Genomic DNA, 15,516 nt, shown 5'->3' on the forward strand with positions numbered 1-15,516 from the left:
TAGATAGATAGATAGATAGATAGATAGATAGATAGATAGATAGATAGATAGATAAAGAAAGTAAAGGCACAAATAATTTTCTACATTTCTTTTATATCTGTCTTCAACCTATTTCTTGCCCAAAATGTTTACACGTCTATCTACCCACCAATAATCCCATCTTTACTCTTCAACTCATTCTCCTGGCCCAAAACTCTTATCAGTCTCAAATCAAGTAAATCTAGTGTCAAATTCTTTCTATGTGCCAACAATGAATTTCTGAGCAGCTGTCAAGCCCAAATTGCAATGTATTTCATAACTGCTTTATTAGTGATCAGCTCTACTTAGCATATCAACTTCAATCATCACTCTTGACTCAACCTTTATGGATTCTCAGAACCTTTTATAGGTAGTTGTCCAGCTTACAATTATTGGTATTTTTATATTAATTCCCAACCATCTCTAAGATTTGACAAGAAAAATAAATATAAATTAGTACCAATATAAACTAGACTATGAAAGGCATCTAGGACCTAAGAATTGCAAAGGTAGGTAAGAAAGGCAGGGAAGAAAGTTTAATTCAGGTATGGAGTTTGAGATTGCTGTCGCTCAGTGGTGAGTGCTTGCCTACCACACTCAAGACTCTGGGTTTTATACCCAACTAGGGAAGGGGAGAGTGTGGAATAAATATCTTAAATATTCAACAAATATAACAGTCTCATCTTTTCCTCAGAGCTTAGCCTCACTTTATTAAAAACTGTCTGACCCACTTTTCCTACTTCAGACTCAAAGTCCTCAGAGACTGCTCCAGATTCTTAGGAAAGACACAATTTAAACTGTGTGCTTTGGAGAAACAGTATGGTATGAATCTGTTTCTGCATGGTGAGTCTATGTAGTACAAAATGTACACACTACACACAATTGTAAAAATCACACTTAAAAGTCTGATACCTGTTTCTGGCTCAGCTCTGCATTGAGTAAAGTCTCAGTTTCCATATGAAGGAAGCAGACATAGTAATATGACTCCTATCCAGGTTGTGATAGAAACTATATAGGCATCTTGAAAGGACAAATAGCTATTCATATTTATACAGTATTCACAACTCGGTATTGTTTATTATCTATGGCAATCAATGTTCTAAAGTTCTCTATAGAAGAGCTCTTTATTCATACAAATTCCACACAGCCTTTTTCCTTCATTTTCTAAAAATCATTTCTAGTGAAAAAACACAAGGAACAGTCACTTAAGGAAATGTCAAAACAAAATGACTTCTATCAACATTCTGCTATATACCCATAAATCAGTGTTGTGTTCAGCCGTCATCAGAAGCTAAAACCTGCAGCAAAGGGAAACAAATATGGAAACCCATAGCCAGACATACGTAGTAACTGAGACCTTGAAACACTCAGCTCTAAATGGATGTCTCCATCAAATCCTCCCCGTTAGAGCTCAGAGAACCCCTCAGAAGAAGAGCCATGTTGGATGGGATGCCAGGAAACAAGACCTCTAAATCAAAGGACTGATACACATATGAACCCAGAGACAGACGCAGCATGCACAGGGCCTGCAAATGGGGTTCCAGCAGAGAGGAGGAGGTCGACATGATCTCCTATCCCTAACCAAGAAGCTATCACAAACTGACCCCCCACAAAACAAAATATAATGTTCTCCCCAAAGAGTCTCACTGGGTATACAGAGCACAAAGGGCAGCTTCCATACCCAGCAGTAAGTGGACTCTGGTATTTTTGTGGAGATATTCTGCTTCATAATACTTTGGGTATTTTTTTTTAACCTTTCTGGTCTTTGTTTATATACTATGGTTTCCAATTTTGTGGTTTTCTCTGTTTGTGTCTCTGCTTATGTACGCACTTCTCATACTTTTTCTTTGTATTTTCTTTCTGTTTGGATTTTTTCTATTCTTTGTTTTTGTTTCTGCTTGTTAGTTTTCTAAAGAAACAAAAGAGGCTGTAGAGTTGGATGGGTGGGGAGATGGGGAGGATCTAGTAGAAATTATTAGAATGAAATTATTAGTATGAAATTATTAGTATGAAATAATTTCTAGTAGAAATTATTAGTATGAAAAAACAAAAATAGCCAGGCAGTGGTGGAGCAAACATATCTTTAGTCCCAGCAATCAGGAAGCAGAGACAAAAGATCTCTGAATTCGAGGCTAGCCTACAGACTGGTCTACAGAGCAAGTTTCCGGGCAGCAAGGGGTACACAGAGAAACCTAGTCTCGAAAAAAAACCAAAACAACAACAACAAAAAACGCACAAAACAAAAAAGAGAGAGAACCCACAACAACAAAAAATGCTTCCAGTGATAAAACCATTACCTTAATCATTACACATTGCATAAATGTACTAAAATTATACTAAGGCTTGACATATAGCTTAGTGGTAAAGTCTGGATGAGGTTCTGGGGAAAAAAAAAGGAAGAAAGAAATGTCAACATACATCCCATAATTATGTACAAACTATGTACCAAAGCTTTCCAATGGGATTTTAATGATAGGCTTATATGACCCTTTTTTGTTTGTTTTTTGTTTTAGTTATTCAAGACAGGGTTTCTCTATTTTAGCTCTGGCTGTCCTGGAACTCTCTGTAGACCAGGATGGCCTCAGACTCAGAGATGCACCTGCCTCTGCCTCCCAAGTGCTGGGATTAAAGGCCTGTGCCACCACCTCCCAGCTACATGACCCTCTTTTAAAATTAAGAAAACAGTTGATTGATAATTAATTTCAGGCATGGACCTGAAATTCCAGTACCCACAAGCCAGAGGCAGGAGTCCAAGGCTAAGCTCTTTCTCACCACACCCCCAAAAAATGCTTAAATGCATATATCATTTATTTCCAAAACAGTTTCAAAATTTACAGCAGAAGAGCTATATGGTAAAGTAATGATGTAACTAGCATCCAACAAACTGATTTCAAACTGAAATGCACCAATTTTTTTTTTTCATTTTCACATATTGTATGTATATGTAGCTCCGCTGTAGCATGCAAGAAGTCATCCCCAGGCACCTCATAAACCAGGCATGGTGAACGTGCACCTGTAACCCAGGTACTCAGGAGGGGGAGGCAGGCAGATCAGAAGTTCAGTGTCACCCTTGGCTCCATGACTCAAGCATATGCTGAGCCCCGAAACCCTGTCTCACAACATATAGGTTCTTTTAAACAGTCATTTTAGCTTTCCTTTTAAAAAGACTCTTTTTCATAAAAAGTTATCCAAAGCAAAGAACCAAAATTACAACAGTATACATGTTCTTAATAACAGTGTAATTAGCAATCCTCATTTCCTTGGGGCTTAATAGTTTACAGGTGCTGTCCTAACTCTTTTTCTTGCCCCTTACTTGACCTTTGCAGCCACCCTAACAGACGAATACTGCTGCTATATCCAGTTGTGGCTAAGGAAAGTTGCTTCCACAGCGACTCCAAGCCGGGTCTCACTCCGCTGATAGCGCTTTGTTAACCACTAACCACACACATCTGTGGCCAGGAAGGGGCGGGGCGGCCCGGGTTTTATATGTAAAAAATCGAAAATCGGAATTCTGCAGGAATTCCAGAGGGAAACCACAAAACAATCAGGGCGGCAGCGGGACTGGGCCGCCAGCCAAAATCCCGGTCCCGAGAGCGTCCTTCACCCTGGGGCGCCCGGCAGGAGCACGACAGGGAGGGGGAGGATCGCAAGGAAAGAGCGGGCCGGGGATGGAGGACGCAGAAGGGGCGGAGGGGGAGGGGGGGGGGGAGGGGAGCGGGACACAGGCAGGTATGGAGCCCGTGGCGGGGGCCCCGGGGACCACGCCGGCCTCGGAGGCCTCGGCCCACGGTTCCGGCCACTCGTATCCCCGCCCGTCCCCAACTCACCCCGCGGTGCTCACCAGGCTCAGATAGAAAAAAAATAACCACTCCGCAGCGGTCCTCGGTTACTCTCCTCAGACACGGACTCTCCCGGCTGGTGCCGCCATGGCTCGAGGGAGGCTATCGCCGCCGATTCAAAAATCCAGCCGCTCTCTCTAAGAGCCATGCTGATTGGCGCGCCCTGTCAAGCTCGTTTTGATAGGCTGGAGCCCCTAGGGGAGTGCTGATTGGTCAGTTCCCAAAGCCCGCCCCTGAGGAGACACCGGTTAATTGGCTGTACGTGTGTTTCAAATCAGCTAAACGGATGAAGCGTGCGAACGTCAGCGGAGGGCCCGGATGTGGCCGGGAGGGGGCGTGGCTCCGTAGTGCCTCTAGAAGCTGCAGGTGTTTCTGTGGTTACCGTTTGTTTGAGTAAACAGTCCATTTCCTAAAGGAACAGTCTCTCTACCATCACCTCCAACTTGAAAAAGTACCAAGCACCGCAAGCCCTTCCGCTCTTCCTACTTCCCAGATTTTATTTTTAAAGACGAGCTTGCATCTGAGCAATTAAAAAAAAAAATTCCCTGAGGCAAAAGTGCTTCTGGGTAGCTTCTCCCAACCCCCCTCCGGCCCAGCCAAAGTGACTGTCCTTTGAAATCTAGACAAGAAGTGACCAACTATTTCTTGGGTGTCAGTATGGCTACTCTGAAAATTGTTTCTAGGTGTGACGTTCTATAACACGATCTCTTAAACATACACCTCTAGCTGGGTGTGGTTGTTAAAGCCTGTGACCCCACCACTGAGGAGGATGAGGCTGGAAGTGGCAACCTGAGCTACACAGGAAAGCCTGTCTCAAAACGATTATTTTTCTAGTTTAAGTAAAACCCTACCGAGTGATGGTTGAATTAAATGAAAAGGAAGGGGGGGGGGGGGAATCTGTTGCTAGGCTCCAAATCTCAATAAGAGATAGAAAACTCCTTTTCTTTTTTTAGATGTGTTTATAAGTCTGACTTTTTGCCTGCATACATGTATTTTTCCTGCATGTATGTGCAACACGTGACTGCCTGGTGCCCTTGGAGGTGAGGAGGCTGGATTCCCAGGGACTAGAACTACAGAGGATTATGAAACACCTTGTGGGTGCTGGGAATGAAACCCAGGTCCTCTGGGAAAGTACCAAGGGTTAACCACCGAACCAGCTCTGCAGCCAAAAACCTACTGGAAAACAACCTAACTCCCTGAGAGCTTTAGCAGCCTGAAAAGTTTGTGATGCGATTCACAGAATGAGGAAGACAGTTTGTAGTCGTAGTTAGTTTTTCCTGCTCACCAATATCTACGGCCTGCCATTCACTAGAATTCCCTGCTAGCCGTTAGGGCAAGTGCAGAAGAAAAGAAAAATAGGCTTTGAAATTGCCCTTCGGAGTGCGCTTGCAACTTAAGCTTGGGTGTGTCTGGCATTCCAAACATTCTCCTCACTAAAGCTGACGACAGCCCAGCTTCCTTTGCCTCGGCCTTAGGAAAACAAGCTTCCCAGTCTGTAGGGAGAGAAGTGACGTCAGTGCGTGCAGGCATGTGAGGCTGGCCTTTCAATGCCCGTGCAGCGGTTTGAGGAGACGCGAACGAGGGATACTGTCTTCACCTGTAGGCGCTCAGCAAATGTGTATTAACTGTAAGAAAGCCACCGTACTTGCCTGGGGTAAAAACATGAATAAGGTTAAGATCCAGCCTGTCAGAATGCAGTGAGGTGTGTGCGGTTTCAGGCTCCGCTCAGTTCCTACCTGCTGCAGGGCGTGGCTGGCATGACCAGATCTCAAACCTGAACTTTCCAGCCCGGAGGCAGGAGCTTCCCTTCACCTCTTGGCTCCCTGTTTGCCCTCTCCTCTCCACCTCTACTCTTCTCCTTCTCATCCTCCGGCCCCCGCCTCTCCCCCCCCCTCCCCCTTCTCTCCCCCCTCCCTCCTGCATGGCAGCCGAGAGAACTCCTTCCAATAAACCTGCATTTATTTATATATTATAATTTCATCTTGCAAATTAGTTCATTCCGACCTTTCAGTCAGGGTGCAGTGGTGCACACCTGTAATCTCTTCACCAGGGATTCAAGGTCAAGCCTTCAGGGTCATCCTTGGAAACATATCAAGTTCCAGGCCAGCCTGATGTTATATTGATGACAGCTTTGTGAAACCCTGTCTAAAAATATAAAGGAACTCAGAAATAACAGATGGATGTAAAGGAAGCCTAATTTAGAAAATAATGTATGGGGAGCATTTTAGATAATTATGTATGTGAGATGATTGCTACCAAACTACACTTAACAGAGTGTAGATCCTGTGAAATAAACCACAATCCTTACTCTGAATCCTCAGTGTGTGTGTGTGTTGTGTGTGTGTGTGTGTGTGTGTGTGTGTGTGTGTGTCAGTTGTTTGGAGGTCAGCAGAAGAAAACTTTCAGAAGACAATTCTTTCCTTCTGTGGGTTTGAGAAATCCAGCTTAGGTCATCAAGTCTGCATGGCAAGGACTTTTATGCACTAGGCCATCTCACTGGCCTAAATATTTGCAGTATGAGGAAAAAAAAAAAAGGAGTGGGGTTGTGGGGAATGACTCAGCAGTTAAGAGCTCTGTGGCTCTTGAAGGTCGTGGCTTTGGTTCCTAGGGCCCACATGGTGATTCAAAACCACCCCTAACCCCAGTTCCAAGGTATCTTATATTTTATGCTTTCTTCTAACCAGGTGTGGTCATCAGGCAAGCACACAGTAAATATACATACATACAGCAAAATACTCATACACATAAAATAAAAGATTTAAATCTAAGCATGTTTTTAATGTGAATTTATTTTAAATGCTATATTGCTCCCAGGTAAGCAGAAGGTGTGCCAAACTTCCACAAGGACTAAGTTAAAGCTGTTCTCAGTCCTTTAATCACAGTTATCAATCACACAGTAACTACTGAGCATCCAGTTAAAAGAATGCTAGAAATGAGGCTAGACCTTTTACAAGATAGACAAGGACCTTGACTTCATGATGAAATTAACATTTATTCTACACAAAGGTTTTTGAAAACTTTGGATACATGGGAAACAACAACATGAATAACTTTGTCTGATTCCGAAGCTCTTTCAAGTGTTTTCATGCTTCTGAGTCTACATCTAGCAATCATTTTATTAACACATTTATAGATAGGGTATGAGTAAACTAACTGAAGACATAGTAACCTTGAACTTCTAAATATAAATAAATAAATACCAGGCACTGATTTGTTTACTTACTTGTGGCTAACCTCTCAAAAAAAGCTCAGAATAATCCACACACCAATAATCCCAGCACACAGCAGTAGAGGCAGAAGCTCATGACCAGACTGGGCTACAAGGTCAGTTCCAGGCTTCCCTAAGCTAGACAGTGGACTAGGACTAGTCCAAAGGACTAGGCATGGTGATGCATGCTGACAGTTCCAGCTTTGGAAGGTAAAAGCAGGAGGATCCAGAGTTCAAGGCCATGACAGCAAACATGTGGCTGCTTGTGCAATAAGTGGCATAACTGTTACAGGGTAACCACATGCTTTCTGATTAGATTTGCTCCAGAGAAGAGAATTCATGCTTGGTGCTGTAAACCTGCTTTAAAACCCATGGTTGTGGAGGTCCTAGACCCTAAGAAAAATCTGCTACCATTATTTCGTTACACAGACATTGCTGTGAAACTGCCTTATAAAATACTTATGCGTATAACCATTGATTGAAATAACGGAATGAGCTAATGACAAGACGGTGTTATATATAAATAAATGCAGGATTACTGGAAGCGGCTGGGGAGGGGAGGGGAGAGAAAGATGGGAGAAGCATGCAGAGACAGAGGAGGGAAAAGAGGAGAGACACAGAAGGAGAAGAGAAAGGACAGGAAGAGGCAGAGAAGAAGGAAGGGAGGAAGGTGCAGAGGAACCAAATGTCTGGATTATATAGTGAAGGGCCTCTGGGAGAGGGGAAGCCCCACCCCCACGGTGGGGGATTCAGGGTAGAGGGCAGAGTGTGCCAGCCACGCTTTGCATCATGTAGGGACCAAGGGATGTCAAACACCCATAGCTTAGTGCTGCTCTTAATCTGGGTCAGAGAAGCTTCTTTTTGCAGAAGACAACATAGCTACTCATAATGGGACAAAGAGCTAAGGATAACTGACCATTGGGTTGCTCAGCATTAAGTGGGATATTTTTTCGCTTCTTCTCCCACTCCAAGGCTCAGAGAACACTGAAGAAAAGGAAACAGAAAGAATGAAAGAGACTGAGGGGGACCTGGAGAAATGGCTCAGCAGTTAAGAGCACTGGCTGCTTTTCCAAAGGCCGTGAGTTCAATTCCCAACACCCACACAGTGGCTCAAAACCATCTATAATGGGGTCTAATGCCCTCTACTAACTTTCATGTGTTCATGCAGGCAGAGCATTCATACAAATAAATAAATCCTGAAAGAAAGGAAGGAAGAAAGAAAGAAAAAGGAAAACACAAGAGAACAGGTGATTTCCCACAGCTGCAGAGCATCTTGAAAGATGCCTATAGTCTCCTGGTAGTACTTGACCTTGGAGAGCAAGGGGGAAAGACTCTCCCCTTTAACTCTTTTTATCACATAGATAAATACAGCCAATGAACTGCCAGAAGTTTGGTTATGCCATTTTGGTACTTGTAAATTACTGTTTAATACTTAGATATAACTTGAGAAAAAAAAAAACAAATATTAAATTCACTTTGATTAGACATAATTTTGTTCTTTAACCCAGTCCTTGTAATTATTTTGGAAAAAAGACCAGTAGCTCCTTTGACTTAAGTAGAGATTTGACATCAGTGTTTTGAACTTTGACTTTTTACATACCTTTCTCAGACCCTTGTGACTTTTTAAAACTTTCGAGCTTTCTTTTCCCTTTTCAAAAATTATCCAGCCAATTTAGAAGACATAATAACATTAATAAACCAATACTCAGTAAGCCTAGCCACGACAACTGCAAGATGGCACAGCTAAGGTAGTAGCAGTTGTTTGTCTTGGGAGATGGTATTACATAATGCCACCTTAATGGAAGGAATTCATATATCCAAACAGCATACATAGTGAATTAATATTACTTGAGTATGCACTGTTAAACTGTAGGGCTTGGTAAATTCCCAGGCAAAACCTACAGAAAACACAGCAAGACAGTCTTTATACACTAAGAGCAAGCTACCATACCCATACTTTTGATTTTGAATAAGTGTAAGTAGCAGATAGGGACAGGGCTTTATATCATGAGATAAATAATGGTCACATCATCTTTATTCTTTGAACGTTCTCTTGTTCTCCTTTCTCCTTGTTACAGAGTTAGTGGGCAGTAAAGGGGGCTTTGGAGGATATTTTGAAACAAAAAAATGCTAGAGTCTGAAGTGTGAAGGCCAAGTCCCACCTCCGGAGCTAGCACATGGCAGTGTAATGTGTAGAGAAAGGCATTTGTTCCCCTATAAGACTGAATCTAGTGGTCTACACAAAAAACAGAGAGAGAGAGACTTGCTGATGACTCCAGTGATACCTGTTCCCCTTATAGGCACGTCTACATGAGGCCTGGCGTCTTCCTCTAGTGATAGCATTGCTCTGTGCGAGTGATCAGTCATGGGGTTGAAGACAAGCTAGATACAGAAAGAAGCATTAGGCTCCAGCTCACTGGCTCATTGATAAGTTGAGGAAGCCCGGGAGCCAAGATTTACCTTCATCTGTCTAGGACCCATCAACCTACCAATTCAGACTAGTCATTTGAAGAAACCAAGAAAGAAGAATCGTACCACAGTTACAAAAAGATCACAGCAAAACCAAAGCCCAACAGTGACCAGTATCTGGCATCCACTCAAGAGCTGGGCCTAGGCAGCTCCATTTCTTTTTGTCCTCCTCAGCTTGTAGAGCTCATCTCATAGGCTCAGGCCAGCTTCATTACAGAGCTGCTGTCCTCAGCAGTCAACCCACAATGAATGGCATAAAGACCAGCACTCCCTGGGTTACTCTTGTATATTACTGAGTTTCACTGCCAGCCTAAGATGAAACCCTGACCCTCTCTGGACCACCTCTGGGTGCTGACCCTGAGGGAATACTTCAGAGATTTCACCTCAATAATTCTGGCCTCTTCTTAGTCCCAAATAATTTCTTAGCTTCAACTGGCCAGTATCTCTTATCCCAGCAAAGCAAAGGTTTTTGCATATTACTAGTTCTTCAGCCCCAAATGGTCATGAATGGCCGTGATGGAATCTTTAAGGGACTCTCAAACTTCCCTCAGAACCTTCAAAGCCAGGCCTATTAGTCCATTTTCAGGTACGGCTGACAGGATTGGCCCTCCTTCACAGGCTTGCCTCTGATGCCCATCATATTGCCTCACGTCTGGTTCCTAGATGGGCAGACTATCCCCTTTTGTGGGGGATACCTGTGACCTGAGGCTGGGGTCATCTAAATTACACAGATCCGTGGGTCCTTTTAGACTTGGACATCAAGGTTTCCAACACATGCTGGGCCTACCTACATTCAGATCACTGCTACTTGCCAACTACTCTGCCCATTTTGAAACAGAAACTGGCAATTTATATACACCTTAGATATACATCTCACTACACAGCCATGAAGCCAAGGATTAAAGGTTATGAGTATAATACCCTGTTTTTGTTTGTTTGCTTGCTTTTGTTTTTGTTTTGAGACAGAATCTCAGACAGCTCACACTAGCCTCATTTATAAACAAAGCTATATATAATGTCACACTAAATAGAGTTACAAAGATTCAGACCCTCTAAGAACTTCATTTAAGACCTTTTTTTTTAATGAATAACCATGAAATTTCTGTCAATGTTTAAAAAAAAAAACTAGCAGCATTTTCTAATTAAGTTGGAATACTTCCAAGATGGTTATGCTTTAGCATCTTCTAACCTGTCACCTTTCCTGTAAAACAAGCTTTAGATATTATAACCACTGTGAGCTGGAGGAAACTGTTCCGCACACTTCAATAGTCAATAATTAATACATGAATCTTTTGCTTTATTCATGTGAATCATTAAGCTATAAATCACTTGACACTGATTTGCAAGACTGCAGCCACAGCTCAGATGCTTCTCTGGGTACTAGAATTTATTCCTCTGGTAGACCAAAGTGGAGCCAAGCAGAGAAAAGCATTCTTTCAAATCGCGTAATTTGATTAGCAAAATGTTAGCTGTGGAAAGAGGACCTCATGCAATTCGCTGGTGTCATTTTTTTATTTTACAGGTGACCTTTCGCAAGGCCAGCCACAGAGAGCTCACACAAGGTTAGCAAACCATTAAGTGGCAAAACCAAGATCAAAGGTTCATTTATATTAACCTACAATTTTATTTATTTATTTATTTATTTATTTATTTATTTATTTATTTATTGCTTTTTCAAGACAGGATTTCTCTGTGTAGCCTTAGCTGTCCTGGACTCACTTTGTAGACCTGGCTAGCCTCAGATTCACAGCAATCTGCCTGCCCCTGCCTCCCGACTGCTGGAATTAAAGGCGTATGCCACCACGCCCGGCTTTAATCTATACTTTTTATTAGGGATATTTACAGTTTACAGCACGCATGCACAAGTGCCAATGTACTTCCCATCTATAAGTTTTACCTTTTTATAGAAATGGGCTAAAGGAACTGGAGAGATGACGGCATGATCTGTCACCCTCCTCGGCAGACAGCAGACACATGCAGCATGTATTCATGCAGACATACACATAAATTAAAAAGTTGGGAATGGGACAGGTGCGGTAACTTACATCTGTAATTATAAGATTCAGGAGCCTCATGCAGGAAGACTGGCATAAATTTAATGCCAGTCTGGACTTCATAGTGAGTCCCAGACCAACCTGGATACAGACCCTATCTTAAATAGAAAAAATAATATTCATGAAGCTGAAGTAAAGCAGAAAGGTCAAGAGTTAAAGGCCAGCCTGGGCTACATAGTGAGTTCCAGGCGAACCTGAGCTATAGAGTGAAAAGACCTTGTCTCAAAACAAATAAAAGTCAGTATTCAGGAGGCTGAAGCAGGACGATCATAGGTTAAAGGCCAGCCTGGGCTACCTCAGTTCAAAGTTATCTCCTACTACATATGACCTTATCTCAAAAACAAAAACAACCAACTAAAACTGAATAAATAACTGAAGCTCTCTCTATGGGAGCCTTACTGATTTGCCCTTGAGTTTATTCCCAGAGCCTAGTAACAGTCACTAGCCATTCACAAAACTTACCGTAAGAATCACATTGTACATGATCAAGAATCAATACTACTTCCAACATGCAAGGTGACATAGTACAAATCTCAAGTCATGTCTTCCAAAAAGTGCTTTATCTTAGTAGGTCTGATTTCAACTATTATTTCAACTGATTATTATATGACAGATACACACACTCATCCACACCCCCCGCCCCCAACACACTACAGTGCAAAGATTGAACCCAGGGTCTTATGGGCCTCTTGTACATTAGGCAAGAGCTCTACCACTGAGCTCATTCCTATTCATTGTGTCCTTCTCTTGAGTTCTAACTACACTTTTCTTCCTTATCAGTGTCTCTCTACATATATTTGCCCTTCTCTACTTGTTCCTCTATCACCCAGTTCCCATATGTGTGTGTGTGTGTGCTTGTGTTTGAGACACGGCATCCTAGAGCTGAGGATAACCCTGAGCTTCTGATCCTCCTCCTTGTTAAGGTTACAGGGGTGGTTCTGAGATTACAGGTATGCATTACCATGCCCTGTTCCTGGGTGCTAGGGAGCAAACCCAGGATACCAGTGTGCTAGGGAAGAATCTGCCAGCTGAGCTACATCCCCAGAACCTCTCTATTCCTTTAATTTTAAACTTTTCAAGGACTGTTCTAACTGTTCACAGGGTCAGAATCCTGTAGGGAGAAGTTTATAATTTGGGTTTCTTTAAATATTATGGGAATAGCTTTTCGTTTTAATCCTAGGTGTGGGGATAGAAGGCTGCCTCACAGCCGGTGACTATGATCTGCCTCATGCTCTAGCAGAGATGTGGGTTTACCAGCTTCGGATAGTTTCTGTGTGTGTGTGTGTGAAGTTTGACATTCTGGGAACTTTCCAGGAGGTATATAAATGCTTCAGTTGGCTGGTTGGTGGTTGGTCAGGTGGTTGCACACAAAGAAACAACAAGAAGAAATTAGATAATCTGTCTGACAACGAAGATCAAATTTTTTCCCAAGGAACATCCCTAATGAGCAGGAAGTAGTCTAAATTAATGATATCCTCCCCACCCCACATCCTTCTTTCTCTTCTACTTAGTGTTGGGGGGGGGCGGTTGGAAGGGTGCAATAAGGGTGAAAGAGAGTAAGGAACCCACAAAGTACTAAAAAATCCGGTTACAGAATCCCATACCCTAACCCCTAACAACCATAAATACCTCTTCTATTGATGTATTGGTGTAATGACTGGTGAGATGTTTGTTTTATTTTCTATCTCTGGCACTTGAAAGGGCACTGCCTTTCTGCTCACCATTTTATCACAATACCAAAAATCAAGTAAATAACAAAAACATTGAAAAAAATATGAATTCACAATTTTTTACTTTTATTTTATTGTGTGTTTATATTCATATTGTTTCTTCCTAGATGTAGTAAATTTAGTGGTCATTAAGGCTGAAATAACTTACATTTTAATTGGCATTTGAGAACATCACCCAGGAACTGAATGAATTTTTAAGCCATAGCCATCCCAGTTATGAATGGAAGAGTGTTAATGTGACAGGTTACCAAATGGATTCAATTAAGATATGATAGAGTTTTTAAATCTAGACAATTCATTTACGAAAATTTGAGTGTGATTTTAGTCAAATGAATAGAATAATTGCTAGTACAGCTAAAATAAAAGTGTGGCCTGGCATGGTGACACATACCTGTAATTTAAGCACTCAGGAGGCAGAGGAAGCCAACTAGCCTGATTGGCATAGTGAGCTCTGGGCCATGCAAAGAAACAAGTTACCTGTATTAGTTACTTTTCGATTACTGTGATAAAAATCTGTAACCAAGGCAAGCAGTATAAGAATGAGTTCATTTGTGCTTATGGTTCTATAAAGCTAATGTCCACCATAGCAGGGAAATGTGGCCACAGGCAGCTGACATAGCGAGCAGAGGAGAGCTAACATCTAGAACTGTAAGCAAGTAGCAGAGAGTGAATGGTATGAGGCTTTGAAACTTCAAGCCCAACCACTCCCAGTGATGTAACTCTGAAGGCAGAGGCAGGTAGATCTCTGTGGATTCCAGGCCAGCCTGGTCTAAAAAAAAAGAAAAACACACACACACACACAAAAAAAAAAAAAAAAACGAGTAAGGAAATAAAGAGATAGCAGTAACAACAACAAGCAGTGGCTCTTTGACCTTGATTTCAGGCCTATATGACATTAGCAGGTTTCAGCTTATGTTTTAGTGGGAATTCTATCAAATGTTTAAGTAATATCTGTTTTGTTTATATATATCACCAAGTAGATGATAAGGGAGCTTTTTTTTTTTTTGTAGGAGATTAATGAACCACTATGAGCTCTTGAGAGAGGAAGGAGAAGGTGGAGAGAAAGAGAAGTACCTTGGACATAGATACTTCTATGTGAACAACAGGAGGAAATCAGGAGAAACCTAAAATTCAGGCGAGCCAGCAGGGTAGGTGTGGTGGCAGGCACTACAATGGCAGTATTTTGGGGGTCTCCACCTCCAGGAGAATCAGAAGTTTAAGGCCACGAGATCCTGTCTCAAAACTCTAACACACCAAAAATCAAATAATGTAGCCGGGCAGTACTGATAACACTACAAAGCCAATCAGTACAGCTCTCTATTCATTAGGCATTCACCTGCCAGGTACTATGCTGGGTGCTTGGGATAAAACTGAACCACACTGATGTAATATTGTTATGACTCATGCAGGACCCCATGAAGCCCAGGCTTCTGGAGACTTGGTCTATAGCTAATAAAATGCCCCCTTCCAACTGCTGGGATCACAGGTGTGCACCACCGTGCCTAGTTTGTGCTGTGCTGTCGTTAAACTCAGGGCACCGTGGATGCCAACTGGGCATCCCCCCTCCTGTCCCCGCCAGCCTCAGATAACTCTGATCCTACCACACTGCTCTCATTTTTGTATAACTGGAACACAGGAAGCTTTATAGCTGTACTAATTATCTGTAATAGAGAGGTAATTTTGGTTAATATATGTAAAAAAGAAAATGTTTCCCTAATGAGCACTAATGTGAACGTTGTGGTGCTTGGTACAGTCGCCATTGTAAGGGGGAAATGCTCTAGCTCATTATTTTCACCTTTTTTTTCCACACCCAGTTGAACTAATTTTATGGATGCTATTAAAATATTGGGCTATTTTCTCCTTCACTAGACATAATTTTCTTTAATTTTTCATTAACATTTTGCATGCTTCTTCTTTGAAGATTACACAGTCATTACATACACTATTGTATAATTAAGATCATTATCAGTAATCTTAAATTACATTGTTTCATTGTTTCAAGTTAAAATCCTCTTCTTATTGGTGGTGGTGATTTTATTATTGTTGTCTTAACTCCAGGAAGGTGAAGAATTAAGGAACTAACACATCACCACTCCTGAGAATGTGGATGTGATTACAAACCCAAACATTCTGCCTGTCCTCTTTCTTTGTTTCTTCTTCTTCTTCTTCTTCTTCTTCTTCTTCTTCTTCTTCTTCTT

The 15,516-nt window shown here is 42.0% G+C and overlaps 1 protein-coding gene across 2 annotated transcripts in view; it reads right to left on the bottom strand.

Moving 5' to 3' along the window:
* Window positions 1–3,953, bottom strand: part of Ect2 (epithelial cell transforming 2) — a 56,044-nt gene extending 52,091 nt beyond the window's left edge. The window contains exon 1 of one of the 2 annotated variants that reach the window (XM_055625977.1): window positions 3,846–3,953. The gene's annotated coding sequence lies outside the window, so the exon portion shown is untranslated. The remainder of the gene's footprint in view (window positions 1–3,845) is intronic. The other variant, XM_055625975.1, reaches the window with a different exon arrangement.
* Window positions 3,954–15,516: the final 11,563 nt, after the last annotated feature.

The sequence above is a fragment of the Psammomys obesus genome, unplaced genomic scaffold (genome assembly GCF_907164565.1).
Source record: "Psammomys obesus unplaced genomic scaffold, mPsaObe1.curated_primary_1811, whole genome shotgun sequence".
NCBI classification, from domain to species: Eukaryota; Metazoa; Chordata; class Mammalia; order Rodentia; family Muridae; genus Psammomys; species Psammomys obesus.